Below are 21410 nucleotides of genomic sequence, written 5' to 3'. Positions count from 1 at the left end.
AAAGATGACGTCTTCTTTTTTTGTTTTTGTTTTTGTTTTTGAGACGGAGCCTCACTCTGTAACCCAGGCTGGAGTGCAGTAGCAAGATCTCACCTCACTGCAACCTCCACCTCCTGGGTTCGAGCGATTCACGTGCCTCAGCCTCCCAAGCAGCCGAGACTACAGGCACGCACCACCACACCCGGCTGATTTTTGTGTTTTTAGTAGAGACAGGGTTTCACCATTTTGGCAAGGCTAATCTCAAACTCCTGACCTCCAGTGATCTGCCCAACTCTGTCTCCCAAAGTGCTGGGATTACAGGCATGAGCAACAGCACCCAGCCTGATGTCTTCTTGCTGCATCCTCACATGGGGGGAGGGGCTAGGGAGCTCCTTTCAGCCTCTTTTCTAAGGACAGTAATCCCACTCATGAAGGCAGAGCCCTCGAGTCTTAATCACCTCCCAAAGGCCACACCTCTTATTACCACCACAGTGGAGATTAAGGTTCCACATGAATTTCGGAGGGACACACTGGGATAGAAGCTGGGCCACAGGCACCTGCGATTAGACAGGCCTTCACAGCATTTCTCAGAAGAGACTCCTATCCATGTTCTTCAGGCCTCTGTCCCAGGGCCAGCCCTTACACAACTTGCTTCACACGGGTTCACACCACCAATCCGGCTTGTGTCTTTTTTTTTTTCTTTTTTTTGAGACAGAGTCCGACTCTGCTGCCAGGCTGGAGTGCAGTGGCACGATCTCAGCTCACTGCAGCCTCTGCCTCCTGGGTTCAAGCAATTATCCAGCCTCATCCTCCCAAGTAGCTGGCCTGCACCACCATGCCAGGCTAATGTTTTCTTTTTGTTTTTTTGAGACGGAGTCTCACTCTATTGCCCAGGCTGGGGTGCAATGGCAAGATCTCAGCTCACTGCAACCTCCACCTCCCAGGTTCAAGCAATTCTCCCGCCTCAGCCTCCTGAGTAGCTGGGATTACAGGCACGCACCACCATCCCCAGCTAGTTTTTGTATTTTTAGTAGAGACAGGGTTTCACTATGTTGGCCAAGCTGGTCTTGAACTTTTGGCCTGAAGTGATCCACCCACCTTGGCCTCCCAAAGTGTTGGAATTATAGGCATGAGCCACCATGCCTGGCCCCTGCTTGTATATTTATGTGACTTACTCGGGTAGACATAGGAGTTTTTTGTCACCAAAACCACATCAGTCCTACCCCTAGGCATGGCCTAGTCCCTAAGAAGGAGGGCCCAGAGAGGTGTACATGGGGGGACATAGAGAGGAAAAGGGTCGGTTTGGGGTGGGGGGACATTTGGCAGGGAGGTTTGCAGAAGCAGAGAGAAATGAGCTAAGAAGCATGAAGGGGACAGGAAAGTGAGAGTGTTGGGGGCTGAACGGGTTTGGGGCAGAGCAGGAGGCAAACGGCTCAGCACAGAGGCCTGACGATGTCCTCAGTGGGTGGATGGGAGGAGGCTGGAGTTCACCAGAGCCCAGATGGCCATCAGCACAGCTAGCCCCACTCCTAACTCCTAAAATCTGGGGTGGTTCCTGAGGCTCACTCATGCTGGTGCTTTAGGAACAGAGGTGGGAACCTGCGCAGCTGGGGAAATGAGCTCAGAGGGTTTCTTGGAGTGATGCTCTGTCGCAGCATGGCCAGAGAGACCATAGGGCAGTTGGCAGAAGAGACTCAAGATGGCGGTCATCCTTGTGTGAACTGTTTCCCCACTAAATGAGAGAGGAGGACAAAGTGCTCTGCCAGGCCCCCTCCTCAGACTATGCTAATGGGACTCTGGTTACTGGGGCAAAATCCGAGGGCTGCACTTGCCCAGCGGCTGCACTGACCCAGTGGCTGCACTCACCCGGTGGCTGCGCTGGCCTCTGCTTTCCCAGCAAAGGCTTGGGCAGACACAGTGTTCTGGGGGTGCCTGTCAGACCCTGGAGGCGCCTTCCCTACCCACAGGGGCTCTAAACTTTCACCCTCCCTTCCTGCCCCTACCCCCATCCTTTCAGAGTCTGAAAAGGCAGACAGCTTGCTGTTTGCTCTGGAATCTGACCTCCTGAGCAGGCAGTACCCTGCCTCTGGCCTCTGCCCTCTCTCCTAGGGCCCTCAGTGCTGCTTCCCTGGGGGTTCCCAGCCTGTGCAGAGACCGGCCCCTCCGAGGCAGAAGATATTTGCTCTGCTCCTACCTTTGGGAAACCACACGTTTCATCTCCCAGAAGGGGGATCAGGACAGGGCCCTAGGCTCCTAGGGGATGGGGGAAGGGGCAGGCCTGCTCTCTTCTGTCACCATCCCTCCCAATTTTCAAAGCAGTTTGGCTCCATATATGACTGGAACCAATTGCAGGCAATGTCCCTGTCAGGGCATAGCTGTGGTCATCCATTACCTGCTGGAATCTCGCCCACTGCCCTCTCAGGGGGACCCGCTCAGGAATTCAGTTGACCCTTGACAAGTTGGAAAGGCCAAGGGTATCTTTTGCTACCTCTCTTCTTAGTAACGACTTGATCAGACTGCAGACTCCTTAAGGATAAGAGTCGAGTCTTATTCATCTTTGGGTCACCAAGCTCGTGTGCTCAGCACATGGTAGTCACTAAATTAAAAATGGAACAAATGAATGAAAGGAAGAGGTGGAAAGGGAGGACTGTATCCCTTTTCTCTGGTGATGGAAGTAGGGAGAGGTTGTGCTTATTAACAGGTATGTCTATGACCATAATGTCTTCTGGTGGTGGCATGGGGAAGCTGCTAGTTTCCCTCCCACCTGGCCACCTCCCAGGATCACTCCATCATCTGTTCACCTCGCATTGGAGGTGAGGTAGGGGGTAACTACTGAGCATTGGGCTGTCCTCAAAGTGTAGGCAGCCTTGTCCAGGGAGCCTCCAACCCCATTTTTTCTGTAGATAGTCTCTGCCTTGGGCAGAGCCCTGTGCCAGGCATTGAGAAGGAATCTAGTCTCAAAACATTAAACGAGAATCCAGTTCCCTTCTTCCTACTTCACCCCTCCACCCCATAGCACTCTGGTAAAATTTACTCGGAACTGGGGATTGGAGAGCAATTTCTTTTGGATTACATGATCAGGCCAAGAGATGCGCTTTGGGGTCTGAACTCAATCCAGATGCATATACTGGGTCCTTTCTCTCCCCATGCAGGGACTCGAACCATATGTAACTGGAGGAGTTGACTGCTTGCAGAAAACATAGGTGCCTATGCATCCCTGAGAGGACAAGAGAGAGACTGGAGGGGCTTTGGCCAAAGTCCAGGGGTGGGAAGAGGTGACAGCTCCCGCTGCCTCTAACATGGTCACTACCATCAGTAACCGTGGAGGAGGTCCCTCTCCCCAAATGCTTCAGAGCCCAAGATCTCACTGTCCATGGAAGAGATGTGGGATATCCAGGTCTCTCTCTACAGCACACCTTCCACAAAAGAGCAATGTGTCTCCATTCTTTCTGGGGATAACCTTTCTGGGAAATGTATGAGCCAGAACAAGACCATTGTGATCTCCACTAGACAAGTCAGCAAGGGAACAGAGCTTATCTCCTGCCCCTAACCTCTTCTCCTTCCTGTGGCACTTTCCATGCATCAGGATTTTTTTTTTCCTTTTCTCTCTCTCTCTTTTTTTTTTTTTTTTTTGAGGTGGAGTCTCGTTCTGTCGCCCAGGCTGAAGCGCAATGGTGCGATCTTGGCTCACCACAACTTTTGCCTCTTGAGTTCAAGCAATTCTCCTGCCTCAGCCTCCCGAGTAGCTGGGACTACAGGCACATGCCACCATGCCTGGCTAATTTTTGTATTTTTTGTAGAGACAGGGTTTCACTATATTGGTCAGGCTGGTCTTGAACTCCCGACCAGGTGATCCGCCCACCTCGGCCTCCGAAAGTGCTGGGATTATAGGCATGAGCCACCGTGCCCAGCCTTCTTTCTTTCTTTTTTTAACTCACCACTATACTAACAAGGACAGGTTTTCTATATTGGTAAGTCCTGCCAGGAAATACCCTTTCCTTGCTTCCTTTGGGCTTCAGGGACCAACCTACCTTCCAGGATCAACTAGACAAACGCAGCCTGTTTGTGCTCAGCAAAAATCCAAGAAAAGATGTTGGCAGGATATTAGTCCCCCTGGGAGGGCAAGGCACTGCTGAATTCCCCGGGCCCAGCCAGGCAGGCATCTATAACTGATGGCAGAATGCCCACGGCTAAGTGGCCACAAGTTAGTTATCAGCTAAGGGCCCCAAAGCCAGAGCATCCAAGCAGGCAGAAAGACTGTGCAGATTTCAATGGACTGTGGTCAGGACAGCCAAGGAGTCCAGAATCTAAAAAGTCAAACACAGCAATGCAAACCTGAGCCTGAGGCAAGAATGACTGAGTGAGAGGGCTGCCAGGGGACAAGGGGTTCAAGAACTTATTTTGACCAGATGGAAATTATGGGTATACTCGGAGACTTCTAGACAGGAAAAGGGGACCTGGGGTTGTCCTTACAATACTGAGGTGGTGGAGAAGCTGCAGGGCCTAATTTCATTATTATGGTGATGGTGGAAGTTGTTGTAGTGAGATTGATAGTGATAGAGATTGTAGTAATTATGGTAATAGCAGGAATGAGGTGATGAGTGGTCATAGTGTTGCCATGGTTAATGGTTGTTGCCAAGGGGATAAGGGAGTAAGGATGATAACTATTGTCATCGGGAAGGACATGGTGATATTGAAGCTAGAGTAACAGAAACAATCATTTTAGGGGTGATGGCAGTATCAGTGAATGATGGTGACAATAATTATGGTCACAAGTGAAGAGGTGATTGTGATGGTGGTGGAGATGTTGACTTGTTATCCAGATGAGGGCGTCATAAGGTGATAAATATTACATTGGTAAATATGGACTTTTCATGTGGTACCATTGTTCTTTCTTTAATCCACATAATACATGAGATAAGCCTGATCCTTTAGAGGAGATCAGGAGGCATATGTCATAGCCCTGGGTCTCCCTGAACATAACACCTCTGTACTGTTTTTCCTGGTCCACTCCGTTCTGATTAAAGCCAAAGTGGAGATTGGAGGGTAACCCATACTCCAGCTTTTCCTTTTCTTTCTCCATCTTCCTAGGGGCCTACTTGCTTCCTAAGATAGTCCTTCTCCAGGGTCCAATATAGTAAACTAAGGCATAGTTGTTCCTCATGAGCTGAAGCCAGAGCACTCTGGGTATGCCAAGCATCTGGCTGGAAAAGGAATAATGCTGCCAAAAGGCCCTTGCAGCAGTAGGAACAGTGGTTACTGTAACTATTATTCTTAACTCACGGCTGGTCCTCAATCTCTAATTGGTTTCAACCTCTGGCAATTCCCTTAATCTGTGCTGGCTACTAGCCAAATGTGGCTATTGTGCATTTGAAATGCAGCTAGCCCAATTCAGATGTGAGTGTAAGATATACATTGGATTTTGAAGACTTAGCATGAAAAAAAGAATGTAAACCCTTTATCTCTCTCTCTTTTTCTTTCTTTCTGTGTTTTTGTTTGTTTGTTTGAGACAGGGTCTCCCTCTATCGCCCAGGCTGGGGCGCAGTGGTGCAATCATAACTCATTGCAGCCTCAAACTCCTGGGCTCAAGCGATCCTCCCATCACAGCCTCCTGAATAGCTGGGATTATAGGCACACACCACCACGCCCAGCTAATTTTTAAAATTTTTATAGAAACGGGGTCTTGCTACATTGCTCAGGCTGATTTCAGAATCCTGGGCTCAAGTGGTCCTCCCACCTTCACTTCCCAAAGTGCTGAGATTACAGGTGTGAGCCATTGAGTCTGGACCTCTTATCTCTTTAATATAAATTTTTATGTTGTTCACATGCTGAAGTAATATTTTGAAAATATGGAGTTAAATGTAATATAACTTAATTTCACCTGTTTATTTTATTTTTTTAATGTGTTTACTAGAAGATTTTTTTTTTTTTTTTGAGACAAGTTCTTGCTCTGTCACCCAGGCTGGAATGCAGTGGTGCTATCTACTAGATGACTTTAAATAACATATGTGGTTCACATTATATCGGATGGTGCTGCCTTAGCTCATTTGCTTTTCGTTTGCTCAGGGAAGCAAAAGGAAAGAAATAAAGCAAATTCCAAAATTATAGTAGGGTAAGCACTTAATAAGTTTGTTTCTCTTTACCATAAAATCAGAAGCACTGCAGGGCAGATGTGGCAGCTCCACTCCAATGTCAGGGCTCCAGGGTCTCTCTTTACTGTGCTTCCACCATTCTGAACACATGGCTTCCATCTTGAGGTCTAAGATGACTGCTCTAGTTTCTATATCCATTTACACTCAGTGAAAAAGGGAGAAGAGGGTGTCAACTCCTTCATAAGGGCAGCGTCCAGAAACACACATTACTTCTGCTTGCATCTCATTGGCCAGAATCTGGTTACCCAAACACACCTAGCTGCAAGGGAGTCTGGGAAATGTAGTCCTAAACCATGCTCCAGCTAACACTCAGGGATTTTATTATTAAAGGAAGAAAGGGAGAATGGCTACTAGGGGAAAGAAGGGCTATTACCCAAGGCTCATACCTACTACAGGTCTGAGGAGTGGTTGCCATCACTGGCAGCAGGAAGATGGAGCAGATAATCTCCAAGAAAAGCCTATTCCTTTTAAAGAGATATCTTTATTTATTTATTTATTTTCAAGACATAGTCTTGCTCTGCCGATTGGAGTGCAATGGTGCGAGCTCAGCTCACTGCAACCTCTGCCTCCTGGGTTCAAACGATTCTCCCTGCCTTAGCCTCCCGAGTAACTGGGATTACAGGCACCCACCTCTATGCCCAGCTAATTTTTGTATTTTTAATAGAGACGGCCTGGGCTGGCACCGTGGCTCATGCCTGTAACCCCAGCAATTTGGGAGGCCAAGGCGGCTGGATCACCTGAGGTCAGGGGTTGAAGACCAGCCTGGGCAACATGGAGGACCCCTATCTCTACTAAAAATACAAAAATTAGCCAGGTATGGTGGCGGCTTGAGCCTGTAGTCCCAGCTAGTGGGAAGCTAAAGCAGGAGAATCACTTGAATCTGGGAGGCAGATGTGTTAGTGAGCCGAAATCACACTGCTGCACTCTAGCCTGGGCAACAGAGCAAGACTCTCTCTCAATAAAAGTAAATAAATAGGCCAGGTGTGGTGGCTCACGCCTGTAATCTCAGCACTTTGGGAGGCCTAGGCAGGCAGATCACTTGAGGTCAGGAGTTGGAGACCAGCCTGGCCAACGTAGTGAAACTCCATCTCTACTAAAAATACAAACATTAGCTGGGTGTGGTGGTGCACATTTGTAATCCTAGCTACTCGGGAGGCTGAGGCAGGAGAATCACTTGAACTGGGGAGGCAGAGGTCGCAGTGAGCCAAGATTGTGCCACTGCACTCCAGCCTGGGCGACAGAGCCAGACTCCATCTCAAAATAAATAAATAAATAAATAGACTGGGCACAGTGGCTCACACCTGTAATCCAAGCACTTTGGGAGGCCAAGGAGGGCAGATCACCTGAGGTCAGGAGTTTGAGACCAGCCTGACCACAATGGTGAAATCCCATCTCTACTGAAAATACAAAAATTAGCCGAGCATGGAGGTATGCACCTGTAATCCCAGCTACTTGTGAGGCTGAGGCAGGACAATCACCTGTACTTGGGAGGCGGAGGTTGCAGTGACCCGAGATTGCACCACTGTACTCCAGCCTAGGCAACCGAGTGAAACTTCATCTCAAAAAAATAAGAATAAAGTAAAATAAAAATAAATGAATAAAGACAGCCCAAGTCCCAGCATATTTTCAGATGTTCCTCGATCAGCATGATTTTAAGAGAGGGAAGAAAGGGGACAGTTTGACAACAAAGAGAAAGAGGGAGAACGAGGATGGGTGCGTGGCTGGGGACTATTATTTGAGTCGTAAGCTTTCTTGCTGTACGACAAAGCCTGTGATTCCAATATTTTGGATATTTATACTCAAGGTCTTCATAGGTCATATGATATAGAAACAATGACTCCAATCATTTGTTAAGTAGGTTCTGTTTGTTAAACTCCTGTTGCCTACCTTCTTCCTTCCACTTTTGACCTTCCCCACCTCTCTATCAGGTGCCCAGGACAGGCACAGAAGTGAACCCAGGAGACTACAAGACCTGTACTTAAGGGAGTAGTGTGACTGCGGAGTCAGAAAACAGCCAAGGACAGTTATCCAGACAGCCACAGTGGGCAAAGGCTGGGACAGACACACTGGGCATAGCTCTGACTTTCTCTTTGACCCAGATCTTCTCAACAAAAAGATACTCAAGTAAAGTTCGTCTCCATGAAGACAGGACCTAGCTCTATCGTGTCCACCAATGTATTCCTGTTGCCTGGCACAGAGCAAGCGTTTGGTAAGAGTTTGCTGAACAGATGAATGAAGATCAGCCTTTCTCTGAAGTCAGGTTTGGGGTTGAGCTGTGAGGAGAGATTATGTGGGTTTTGAAGTTGGGGCTCCACCACGCCCTCCCACCTACCCCTCCTTTTCCATGGCCCGCATCTGGACCTGCAATCCCATCCTCCTAGGCTCTTTCTCTCCATGACCGCTGGTCTCTCAAGCTTGGGGTAGGCTGCTCTAGGGGAACTGGATGTAGTGGGCAGAAAGCGGGGGCACCTGTGGGCATTTCCTAGGAGGCCGGCCCTCTCTCAGAACCCACTGCCCTGGCAGACTCACCTTTGCTCTTGGACTGAGACAAGGCTTCCCTGACTGCCGCCTCCTCCATGCTGCTCCTTCTCTCTCAGCAAGGGTCAGATAAGGAGACCACTATCCACCCTAGGAGAAAGCCTGGCCGATAGAGGGGCCCAAACCCCGGACGTCCCCCCTCCTCCCATACATCTTGGTGTCAAACACATTTTATTTCCTCACGTCTGGGGACCCGGGAGCTTCCCCTCCAGGATTACTTCCTCCTCCGGTTTGTTTTCCAGCTGGAGATTCTAGGAGCCCCACGGCAGGGGGGCGGCTCCTCCGCTGTGGCCCACAGGCTTCAAAGGGCCCAGAGTGGAATACCGCGGCCAGAGACTGCTGGCCTGGGAGGAGGAGTGGAGGCATCGCAAGTCCAAGGTACTGGGGTTCTGGCTGGGTCCCCCACTCATTTTCAAGCTGCCCCCCATTGGCTGAAGGGCTGTATCTATGGGCAGAAGGTGACTTCAAAGGTCAGCAATGGGAGACTCCCTACCACCCCCTCCCCCGAGGCTCAGAGGGGGCCAGGAAGTGCCCCTCCATGATGGATTAGGTGCCTAAGAGCCATGGCGAGCTTATGGACGGGAGACCTTCTCTTTTTTCATGGGGCTCAGATTTCATGATTTTGGGGGGGTGAAATAATTAGTAATTTGTGATTAAGCCTTTTCATGGATATTTTGTTTCTTTGTTCTGTGATGTCGCCTGGAGCCATTTAAAAAATGACTTAATGACAAAGAAAAAATAATTGCTCTTTGTAACTAATGACTGTGTCAGAACTTGGAAATCACCAAAGCCTCAGAAAGTAGAAACCGAGTAGGGGGCGGGGGTTCCACTCTCCAAGGAATCAGATCAGCAGTGGTAAAGTGACCCGAGATCTGCTTGCACCTGGATGGCCCCCTTCCCTACCCTAGAGCCAGCAGCCAGCACCTGCAGGCTCAGCCTGGGCGCTTCGGGCCTAGGGTCCCTTAGGTACCTTTGCCCCTAAGCTGAGAGGAATGGGCAGAATGCCCAAGGCCAGCCTAGACTGCCCCAGCTCGGCCTCACCTTGGAGTTGCTCCTTCCTTCATAAAATCCCCCTGTAAGGAGACTTCTCCCCCTCTGGTGGAGGAGCAAGGGGTAGTTATGTCCTCACGTCTCTACTCCTGCAGCTTCCTATAGAGCTCCAGAGTTGCCCTGGGCTTCGGATTCTTCTGGGTCTTTACTTTTTTTTCTTTTTTTTTTTAGTATTTAATTGTCAAATAAAGATTGAGCATATTCATAAGGTACAACATGAGGATTTAATACACTCACCTGAATCTTTATGACTCTTGTGTCCCTACCTAGACTGAGCTCTCCCTGGGGGACAGAAAAAATGCCCTCTCCCTCCTGATGCTCTGGCCCCCCCTCCCCTCATGTATGCTAACCTACCTTGGGCTGGGACCCTGCAGAGCTCTGGGCCACCTGAGGCAGGGATCTGGCAAGGCCCAAGCCCCAAGGACTCAGGGCAGCCCACTGCCTCCTGCCACCCCTGGCCGTCTCCCGCAGCCTCTGGGGAATGGGCCGGGAGATGGGGAATTGCTCACACAGCAGATTCCACTCCTGTTCCTTTCCCGGGCCCTCGCTCCGATCTCTCCCAGGGGGAAATGCTGGGGGGAGAAAACCGTTAACTTGTGCCTTCTATTTGGTTTTCCTCTGGTTATTGTTTAAAATGCAGAGATTATGAGGTCAAACTCTCCCAGCCAATATTTTTCTAATGAAAAATGTAGTAAGGCACGACTGAGTAATCTAATCTATAAGTTAAGCGTTCTACACAGCAGCGATTTTCACCGACAGAACTTCAATAAATCTTGTTTTGAGAAAAATGATATGAGGCTGATGTTCTATTTTTGTCAATTTGAATGGACTCCCCTGCCTCCCCAGTCCCCAGAAACACTGCACTGCACCCAGCCAATCTCCTTCTTCCCTCCTCCAGAGCAGGCTGGATGAAAGTGGGGGACAAGAATGATAGGGTGGGAGGCCTGAGTTCTGACCCAGCTTGGCTCAGAGGGTCCGGGGCCAGAGGCCTCTGCTTCAGCCCACCTGGTATCTGGGGCTCTGCTCCTGGTGAGGGGCTTGGCAAAGGGGTCGGGGGTCTTGAAGGAAAAGACAGCCAGTGGTCTAGGAGAATGGTGTCGACTTTCCTAGCCATGAGGTCAGGATTGCCCACGAAAGCCTGTTTCCCCCAGCTGTCCCAATGCTGAGCAAAGAACAAACAGCAGGACTCGCACCTTCTCTTGACCCCCAACAAACCATTGATAGATTTGGCAAGAAAGGCCTCACCTCAGGAAGAACTGGTTAAATCCATCTTCAAAGCTGCTGTTCCCCTTCACCTGACTCAAATGTGGGAGACAGGCCAGAATGCAGTAGTAAACTCACTCCTAACAAAGGGTGTGTGTGTGCATGTGTGTGTGTGTGCGCGCGCATGTGTGTACGTGTGTGCATGTGTGTGTGCATGTATGTGTACCCATGTGCACCCATGTGCAGGGTTCTGGGAAGGAAGTAAGGCTCTCTCGATGGACGTGCAGACCTAAGGCTGTCATGGAGGGTGGCTGCCAAGACTAATATCAAGAAAGAGATTTCTAGCCCAGGGAATATGTGGGAGGCCAGGAGAAAGAATATGGAGAAGCTGTTTCAAGAAACTGGAGAAGCTGTAAGGGCAGCTAGAAAGGATTATGGCACCTCATCAGAGAGAAATCAATTAGGAGAGGCTTCACAACGAGAGCTCCTCCTCCCTCCTCCCAGCCGCGATCCACCAAGGGGAACGGATTAAGACAAACAGAGATGTCTGGAGACAGAAAGCTTTTTCTGGGTGGAGATTTCAGCAGCATTTAGATTTGGAAGAGCCAGAGGCTGCCTCACTCTGAAATCTGCAGGTATGGAAACCACAGACAGAGGGAACTTGACCTCTCAGTGTCCAGGAGTGCTGAGTATAGAAGCAGGAGGGCTAGGGTTGGGGGTCTGAGGATCAGGGGATCCACGTTTTGACATTACCAACAGTCTGACTTCAGACCTCAGTTTCTCATCTGTAAAATAAGGAAAATAAGACCAGTCCTACTTACTGAGAGCAAGGTTAGCAGATCAAGTAAGAAGATACATATGAACACGTGGTTTAAAATACTGCACAAGGCTGGGCACAGTGGCTCACGCCTGTAATTCCAGCACTTTGGGAGGCTGAGGCAGGCAGATCACCTGGGGTCAGGAGTTCAAGATCAGCCTTGCCAACGTGGAAAAACCCCTTCTCTACTGAAAATACAAAAATTAGCTGGGCATGGTGGCGGGCACCTATAATCCCAGCTACTTGGGAGGCTGAGGCAGGAGAATCACTTGAACCTGGGAGGCGGAGGTTGCAATGAGCTGAGATCATGCCACTGCACACCAGCCTCGGCGACAGAGCAATACCCTGTCTCAAAAAATAATAATAATAAAATAAAGTACTGCACAAGATGAGCTATGGATAAAATTATTACTGAATTTGGCGAAGGAAGGAGTCTGGGAACAACTCTCAAAGTCCCATTATTTATCTGGGTCAGGTTAAACTGGAGAAAAAGGATGGGCCACTGTCACTGGCCTGCCTCTGGAGTCTGAACTTAGAGATTCCTCATGGAATAAGAAAGGAATTTGCATGTTTCTCTCAGCTGCAAGGTGTGCGAAGGATCCACAATGTGGAGAAGACTCCAGGAAAGGCTTTGGGCTGGTGGAGATGCATAGTAAGGAAAGGGGCTTGGGGGCTGGGAAGGGAGCTTGGGAGGGGAAGAGCTTTTGAGGGGGAAGGGAAGGGCCCCTTGTCTCTGCTTAACCAAGTCAAAGCACCAAAGCTGTGCCCCTTTCTTTCCAGGTCTTACCAATTCTCCCTCCCGATCCCACCCTGTGTCATTGCAGGGGCCATTCTAAGGCTCTCAGCAGCTCCCTAGAAGGGGAGGGGTGAGAGTTTTTCCTTAGCCTCAAACATCAAACATTAGCCCTAAGTCCCCTTTTGTCTTCTGCCGCCTACCCACCACTTCCTTCCATTCCCACCAATGGTTCCCAGGAAAGTCAGCTCAAGCTCAGGGTTGCCAGAGCCAAGGGGAAGTGGGGAGGTAGTGGGGAATGGTTGAGGCTGCTCAAAGTGGTCTGGAGCTGTTGGGCAACCTCAGAAACCCTGGAGACCCAATTCCCAAGGAAAATGGGAAGTGAAAGGAGACAGGGTAACATTTCTTGCACGACTAGGGTGGGAGGATGAACCCAAAGCAAAGACTCCAATTTCTCTGTGCCTGGGTATGGGGAGTGGGTGCAGCAGGCTCCAGTCAGAGCTAAAAGGTCTGCCCCCACCATGAGTTTGAGAGTCTCTGTGGCCTAGCTCTGGTCCTCCTCTTGCCCCCAGAGAGGTCCCAAGCCCCTGGCACAGTATGCAGTTATAGCTCCATAGATCAGGTACTAGGAGCCCTTGAAAGCTGGGGGATTGTCGGGGGAGAGGGAATTGCAGTTGGAAGAGAGGGGAGCTTGTGCACCTTAATGCCCACTAAAAATTCAAACTTTTAATCACACAGGAACATTTTTAGAGAAAATTAAAAACATGGTACAAAGCACTGGGTATAGAATGATCCCATTTATGGAGCAAAAATAATTCTATAGTTTTTTTTTTTTTTTTTGAGATAGAGTTTCACTCTTGTTGCCCAGGCTGGAGTCCGATGGTGTGATCTCGGCTCACCACAACCTCTGCCTCCCCAGTTCAAGTGACTCTCCCTCCTTAGCCTCCCGAGTAGCTGGAATCACAGGCATGTGCCACCACACCCCGCTAATTTTATATATATATATGTGTGTGTGTGTGTGTGTGTGTATATATATATGTGTATGTGTGTGTGTGTGTATATATGTGTGTGTGTGTGTGTGTGTATATGTGTGTGTGTATATATATGTGTGGTGTGTGTGTGTGTGTATATATATATGTGTATGTGTGTGTGTGTGTATATATATGTGTGTGTGTGTGTGTGTATATGTGTGTGTGTATATATATGTGTGTGTGTGTGTGTATAATTTTTAGTAGAGCCAGGTTTCTCCATGTTGATCAGGCTGGTCTCGAACTCTCGACCTCAGGTGATTTGCTCACCTTGGCCTCCCAACCAAATTGCTGGGATTACAGGCATGAGCCACTGCACCCGATCTTTTTTTTTCTTTTTCTTTTTTTTTTTTTTGAGACGGAGTCTTCACTCTGTCGCCCAGACTGGAGTGCAGTGGAACGATCTCGGCTCACTGCAAGCTCCGCCTCCTGGGTTCACACCATTCTCCTGCCTCAGCCTCCTGAGTAGCTGGGACTACAGGCGCCCGCTACCACACCCAGCTAAGTTTTTGTATTTTTAGTAGAGACGGGGTTTCACAGTGTTAGCCAGGATGGTCTCCATCTCCTGACCTCGTGATCCGCCCACCTCAGCCTCTCAAAGTGCTGGGATTACAGGCGTGAGCCACCACGCCCGGCTTTTTTGTTTTTTGTTTTTTGTTTTTTTAACTACTGGAATAAAACCAGCAAGATATAGGCAGTGATTATTTCTGGGTGGTAAGACTTCATATGATATTATTTTCTGTATACTTCTCTATAGCTTCCAAATTTTCTACCATCAACATTTACATTTATAAATAAGAAAGTATTTAAAAGGTTAAGAAGATAATTCTGGGGTTAAGCTGACACCCTAAAAGTAGACCCAGAATTTTGGCAGGCCCCAGGCCCTCTGCCTAGTCCTAGGTCTGCTTCGGTAATCCCTGGCTGGCCCCTTCTATGGCAGCTCGTGAGGCCAAGGCCCGGCAGCTGGGAGTCAGCTGTGCCTGGAGACAATCCGTGTCCAATGGGAGGTGGGGGCTCATTTCCGAGCTGGATGGGGTCCAGGTCTAGGGCCAAGCAGCAACCTGGGGCACCGGTATTCACAACTCCTCCCCAACCTCTGCGCCTAAAAAGAGGACAGAGGCCTCAGAGTCAGCTTTTGCCCAGAGGATCCCCAGCCTCTACCAGTCACTACCCTGGTGACTGGTTCTGGCCCACAGATACACGAAAGGGGGTGAAGATGGCCTCATCCCCAATTCTGAGGCTCAGTGAAGATTTATGGAGCTGTGTTTAGGCCTAGATTTGCCCCATTCCCTCTCCCATCCCATGCCTCCTAAGACCATGGACTCAGGGAAAGAATGGCTAATCAGAGCTGGGAGGGGGTCCTGCAGGGTTGGGCCAAGGGTTTTGGACCAGGGAGTCTCAGTTAATCCCAGCTGGGGTTTAGTAAAAATATGGCTAAGAAATTCTAGCCCACCTTCAAGTATTCAGCTGTGTTGAAGGAAAAAAAAAACACATAAAAAAGGCTTTTTAGACTATTTATTTATGAGCATGTGTCAAAGTTTTATTTCAATCTTGCTACAAATGAAGAGACCTATAAAAGGCCAGCCACTTCAAGATGACTTCTTGATAGACACATTTAGAGGTAAGAAGAGTGGTTAGCAGCATTGCTAAAATGGACATTCAAAAATAATGTCTGAATAAAATATATAAAACTTTTCCAATCGGCACGGTGGATAGGAAACTGGTTCCTGAGAAGAAATCTAAATCCTGTTAAAAGTTTATCAGAAAATTGCTTAAGCATTTTAACAAAAAGGCTGATTTCCTCCCAGAAGGAAATAATGAATTACACTCAGCAAAAAGGCTGTGTCCCAGACAAGCTTGGGGGCCTTTCGTCTTCAGTTGGAAATTCCGGCTTGGCTGCTGCTCCAGGGCTGCAGGGTCAAGCATGAAGCAATCGACATGTAAATTCCAGGTTCCTGTGTGCCCAACCTCGTGCTGGGCACCCAGATGAGAATAAGACAGCAGGGCAGAAGTTGTGGAGAAGCTGAATTGTCTCTCTGCAAGGAAAAATTTCCTGACACAAGTGTCTGTCCAGGCAAGTGCCCCAGAAGTTCTGAGTTCCCTCATTTTGGAGGTAAGCAAGGCCGCAGAGGAAGCAGGAGGCCTCATGGTACAGATATTTTAGAACTACTTACCCACGTGGGGAACCTGGACCTCTGGCAGAATGCCAGATGATTTTCAATGGTGCATTGACAAGACGTTAAATCACTGTGAATTTCATAGTGAGAAAGCTATTTCCTTGTCAATTCTCTTTCTTTATTTCCCTTTTTTTTCCACTGGAACTTGGGTTCACAGAACTGGATTAATCACATTCCTTGGTTCATGATACACTCTCACCATTGGTCGTTGCATGGTTTTCTTTTCTTTTTCTTTTATTTTATTATTGTTATTTTTTGAGACAGAGTCTCACTCTGTCACCCAGGCTGGGGTGCAGTGGCACAATCTGGACTCACTGAAATCTCTACTTCCTGGGTTCAAGCGATTCTTGTGCCTCAGCCTCCCAAGTAGCTGAGATTACAGACATGCACTACCTTGCCCAACTAATTTTGTATTTTTAGTAGAAATGAGATTTCACCTGTTGGCCACGCTGGTCTCAAACTCCTGGCCTCAAGCAATTCACCTGCCTTGGCCTCCCAGAATGCTGGGATTACAGGTGTGAGCCATAGCACCCAGCCTAGGTTTTCTTTTAATTAGTTGTTTTAAAATACTATCATAAGCATCCATGACTTTATCACCCAAAACAAAATCTCAGACCTTGACAATAACTGAAAACCAACCAAATGGTACCACATCCCATTCTCTGCCTCCGACCTCAGCCAACTGACAACCCCGAATCCCATAGTCATCATTCCCTTGCTTTCCTTTTAATAGTTTTATAGCACTTTTATTTATTCCTTAAAAGTTTATTTTAAATTTTAACTGTTCTTAACTTTATTAAAAAATAGTATCAGGCTATATATAACTTTTTTTGACTTGCTGTTTCACATAATATTATATTGCTAAGAGTCATCCATATTGTTGCGTGTCACTTAAGTTCCTTTGTTTTGACTACAGTATAATATTCCATTGTGTGAGATTAGCTCAGGCTATTATAAAGATATCACTTTCCTTATACTCAAGAGCATAGCAGCATTATTCACACTAACCAAAAGCTGGAAGCAATCCAAGTGCCCAGCAAGAGATGAACAAACAAAATAGCCAGGTGAGGTGGCTCACGCCTGTAATCCCAACACTTTGGGAGGCCAAGGCAGGAGGATCCCTCAAGCCCAGGAGTTCAAGACCAGCCTGAGCAATATAGTGAAACCTCATCTGTACAAAAAATAAAAAATTAGCCAGGCAAGGTGATGTGCTCCTGTAGTGCCAGCTACTCAGGGGGCTGAAGTAAGAGGATTGCTTGAGCATTGGAGATCAAGGCTGCAGTGAGCAGTGATCGTGCCACTGCATTCCAGCCCGTGCAACAGAGTGAGACCCTGTCTTGAAAAAAACTTTTTAAAAAATGTAGCATATACACGTACAATGGAATACTATTCAGCCTTAAACTCTGACACATGCTACAACATGGATGAACCTTGAGGACATTATGCTAAGTGAAATAAGCTGGTCACAAAAAGATAAATACTACATGGTTCCACTTACATCAGGTGCCTAGAATAGTTAAATGCACAGGGATGAGAGTAGGATGGTGGTTGCTAGAAGCTGGGGTGGGGAGAGGAATGGGGATTATCATTTGATGGGTACAGAGTTTCAGTTTGGGAAGAGTTCTGGAGTTGGATGATAGTGATGGCTGCATAACAATGTGAATGTAATTAATGCCACTGAACTTAAAAGTGGCTAAAAATGGGCCGGGCGCAGTGGCTCACGTCTGTAATCCCAACACTTTGGGAGGCTAAGGCAGGTGGATTGCCTGAGCTCAGGTGTTTGCGACCAGCCTGGGCAACACTGTGAAACTCTGTCTCTACTAAAATACAGAAAGTGAGCCGGGCATGGCAGCGTTTGCCTGTAATACCAGCTACTCGGGAGGCTGAGGCAGGAGAATCACTTGAACCCAGCAGGCAGAGGTTGCAGTGAGCCAAGATCACGCCACTGCACTCCAGCTTGGATGACAGAGCAAGACTCCGTATCAAAAAAAACAAAAAAGTAGTTAAAAATGGTAAAATCTTATGTTATATACATTTTATAATAATAATAACATATATTTCCCATCAATGGGCATTTGGGTTGTTTGATTCTTCCAGTTTCCTCGAAGGGAATGTCTCAGTTTGGTGCTAGTGTGTCTTTAACACCTTTCTAATGTGTGTTTCTCTTCTTTCCTTTTTTTTTTTTCTGAGACAGAGTCTTGCTCTGTCACCCAGGCTGGAGTGCAGTGGCACCATCTCGGCTCACGGCAAGCTCCACCTCCCAGGTTCACGCCATTCTCCTGCCTCAGCCTCCTGAGTAGCTGGGACTACAGGCACCCACCACTACACCCGGTTCATTTTAAAAGTATTTTTAGTAGAGAGGGGGTTTCACTGTGTTAACCGGGACGATCTGGATCTCCTGACCTCGTGATCCACCCGCCTCGGCCTCAAAGTGCTGGGATGACAGGCGTGAGCCACTGCACTCGGCCTGTTCTTTCCCTTTTTAACAGAGAGGAAGATTCAACTGCAAGAGCTTTCAGCAGGCAATGGTGTCCCACTAGAATCGAAACATATTGTTATTATTTTACTTATTTTTATAATTACTTATGATTTTGGCAAGTAATGGGTGGTTTTGCAGTTACTGTAGTGCTAGAAGCCTTTTTTGAAAAAACAATAAACATACTTGAGCAAGAAATAGTAAGTTGATTTAAAGGAAAATATCAAGTAAATAACATTTTAGGTAGAGTATGGATTTGGCATGAATTGTGACACTGGTACTTGAATCTGGAAAGTTTGGGAAACATGAATTTAGAGGTTGTTCAGACTCTTCTTGAACCAGTGATCTCTGAGGCCCTTCCAAGGTTAACAATCTCTGATATTCTGGATGTATAGACAGTATAGGTCATAGGAACAAGTGCTAGAATGGACAGGGAAGACTTTGTGGGACCTGATCTTGGTCTTAAAGAATGAGTAGGATTTAAGTGAAGATAAAGAGGAAATCAGAGTTCTTCCAGGCAAAGAAAATGTCATGAAGGTCAAACTAACCAAGGTGTGTTTAAGGGCTAATGAGTTTGCTTGGTGGAAGCAAAGGATAGTGATAGAAAATAAAGGAAATCACCGGGCACGTTGCCTAACACCTGTAATCCCAAACTTTTGGGAGGCCAAGACAGGAGGATCACTTGAGCCTAGGAGTTTGACACAGGCCTGACTAACATAGTGAGACCCCATTTCTAAAAAATAAAATAAAATAAAGAAAATAGGCCGGGCGCGGTGCCTCAAGCCTGTAATCCCAGCACTTTGGGAGGCCGAGACGGGTGGATCACGAGGTCAGGAGATCGAGACCATCCTGGCTAACACGGTGAAACCCCGTCTCTACTAAAAAATACAAACAATTAGCCGGGCGAGATGGTGGGCGCCTGTAGTCCCAGCTACTCGGGAGGCTGAGGCAGGAGAATGGCGTGAACCCGGGAGGCGGAGCTTGCAGTGAGCCGAGATCTCGCCACTGCACTCCAGCCTGGGTGACAGAGCGAGACTCCGTCTCAAAAAAAAGAAAAGAAAAGAAATTTGGAAAATCTAAAATCTAGACTTAGTTGTGAGGGTATAGGGAGTCACGGAAAGTTCTTGAGCAGGTAAGTTACATGATGAAAGGACTCAGATCTTGAGCAGGTACCACTTGGCTTTTGTTGAAAATTTCCTCCTTGTCCAGCCTGAGACTGCTGACTAGTTCATCTCTCAAATATTTATCAAAAGCCTCCCATGTACCAGGCACTGCCCTGTGAATTCAGTGATGCACAAAAACATACTCCTCATCCTACAATCCTCTAGTGTGTGAGCCAGGCATTAAATGAAGTAACCACATAAACATAAAATTCCAAGTGTCAAAAAGTCCAACTAAAGAGGTGCTCCTGATGCCAGGAGTGCATATAGCAGTGGGGAGGCTTACCTGCTTTAGGAGTCATGGCAAGGCTGTTCTGAGGAAGCCACAGCAGAGCTGATATTGAAAGGGTAAGAGGCATTACATGGGTGAAGAGAAGAGGGAAAAGCATTTCAGACAGGGCAAGCAGCATGCCCCAAAGCCCTGTGGCATGCAGAGGAAGCCTGGGGGGATCAGGAACCCCAGGAGGGCAGGAGGGGATCAGGGGAAAGGTCATTGTGACTGGGTATGAGGGAACACGGTGTGAAAAGAGGCTGGAGCCCCGCGGGCTCTAGGAAGGTTTGGGAGTTTATCCCAGAAGAGAGGGGTGCCATTGACAGGGCTGTGACATGGTCAGATCAGTTTATTTCCATTTCGAGACAGGATCTTGCTCTGTTGCCCAGGCTGGAGTGCAGCGACCAGATCACAACTTACTCTAACCTCAACTCCTGGGCTCGAGTGATCCTCCTATCTCACCCTCCTGAGTAGCCGGGACTATAGGCATGTGCCACCATGCCTGGCTGATTTTTTACTTTTTGTAGAGACAGGGTCTCACTATGTTGCTCAGGCTAGTCTCAAACTCCTGGGCTCAATAATTCTCCTGCCTCAGCCTCCCAAAAAGTGTTGGGATTACAGGTGTTAGCCACTGTGCCTGGCCCAGATTATTGTTTAAAAATAATAATAATAACCAGGGTTGGGTGCGGTGGCTCACGCCTGTAATCCCAGCACTTTGGGAGGCCAAGGCGGGCGGATCACGAGGTCAAGAGATCAAGACCACCCTGGCCAACATGGTGAAACCCTGTCTCTACTAAAAATACAAAAATTAGCTGGGCATGGTGGTGCATGCCTGTAATCCCAGCTACTCTGGAGGTTGAGGCAGGAAAATCACTGGAACCTGGGAGGCGGAGATTTCAGTGAGCTGAGATGGTGCCCCTGCACTCCATCTTGGTGACAGAGCAAGACTCCATCAATAAATAAATAAATAAATAAAGACCTTCTGGTACGTGGGAGGAAGGCAGCGTGACATGAATAGCTCTCTCTCAGGCAGCCTCAGAACCCTCCAGACGCTGGAGATTGGGAGGCTGATCTGAAGAGAGTGTGCAGGAGGCTGAGGTGGGCCTGGGGTGGCAGCAAAGAAAAGCAAAGGGGACAGGGTGTCTGTGAGGATCGGACAGAGTATAAGCTGGGCAGGGGCCAGAAGGGATCTGTATAACCAGGGGAGGGGCACATGAAGAGGACCCTTGAGCAGGGCACTGCAGGCAGCGCAGGGAGAGGCTGGAGCCTGTAAGAGAAGGCAGGGCTGGCGTCACTCCGAGGCACAAAGCTGCAGCAGTAACTAAGTTTGCCCAGGAGAGGGCTCCACCTTGGAAAAATGGCTAAGTCTCAATGACTCAAATGATCTCTGAGGTCCCCTGGAGAAAAGATGTTCAAGGACCAGGCCTTGGGGAACTCCTGGCATGCTTGGAGGAAAAGGAGCCAGGGACAGTGGTTGAGGGCAGGCTGGAAGGGGATGGACCGAGCAAAGACCAGGTTAGGAGCAGGAAGGGGACCAGGAAGAGCACAGAGCTGCAGTGGCAGGGTTTGTGAGTGGGGACAGAGAAGGGACAGCCACCTGGGTGATTGGCAAGCCTGGAGGCTCCGCAGGTCCAACCCCCCAGTCTGCAGGGGGCAGACACCATGCTTTGTTTTCACCTTCTCCTGGGTATGACAGGCGAGGCAGTGGTAGTAGAGGTTGCAGAGGCCGATAGGAGAACAACTGACCAGGATGGCAGAACGGAGCTGACCTGGAAGTGAGGACCCCTCACTTGGCCCCCACATCATCCCCTTTTTCTTTCTAAGCA

At 48.3% G+C, this 21410-nt stretch overlaps 1 long non-coding RNA gene across 1 annotated transcript; it reads right to left on the bottom strand.

Moving 5' to 3' along the window:
- Window positions 1-846: 846 nt before the first annotated feature.
- LOC117064517 lies at window positions 847-11325 on the bottom strand. The gene is made up of 3 exons (XR_004429512.1): window positions 10965-11325; window positions 8661-8759; window positions 847-2575 (listed from the first exon to the last, which is right to left on the bottom strand). It is a non-coding gene; the product is annotated as an uncharacterized LOC117064517 (long non-coding RNA).
- Between the last annotated feature and the right edge of the window lie 10085 nt (window positions 11326-21410).

Source organism: Trachypithecus francoisi, unplaced genomic scaffold, assembly GCF_009764315.1.
Source record: "Trachypithecus francoisi isolate TF-2019V2 unplaced genomic scaffold, Tfra_2.0 Contig01579, whole genome shotgun sequence".
Lineage (NCBI taxonomy): Eukaryota > Metazoa > Chordata > Mammalia > Primates > Cercopithecidae > Trachypithecus > Trachypithecus francoisi.
Note: the sequence above shows the minus strand (reverse complement) of the source record. Positions and strands in the feature narration are given on the sequence as shown.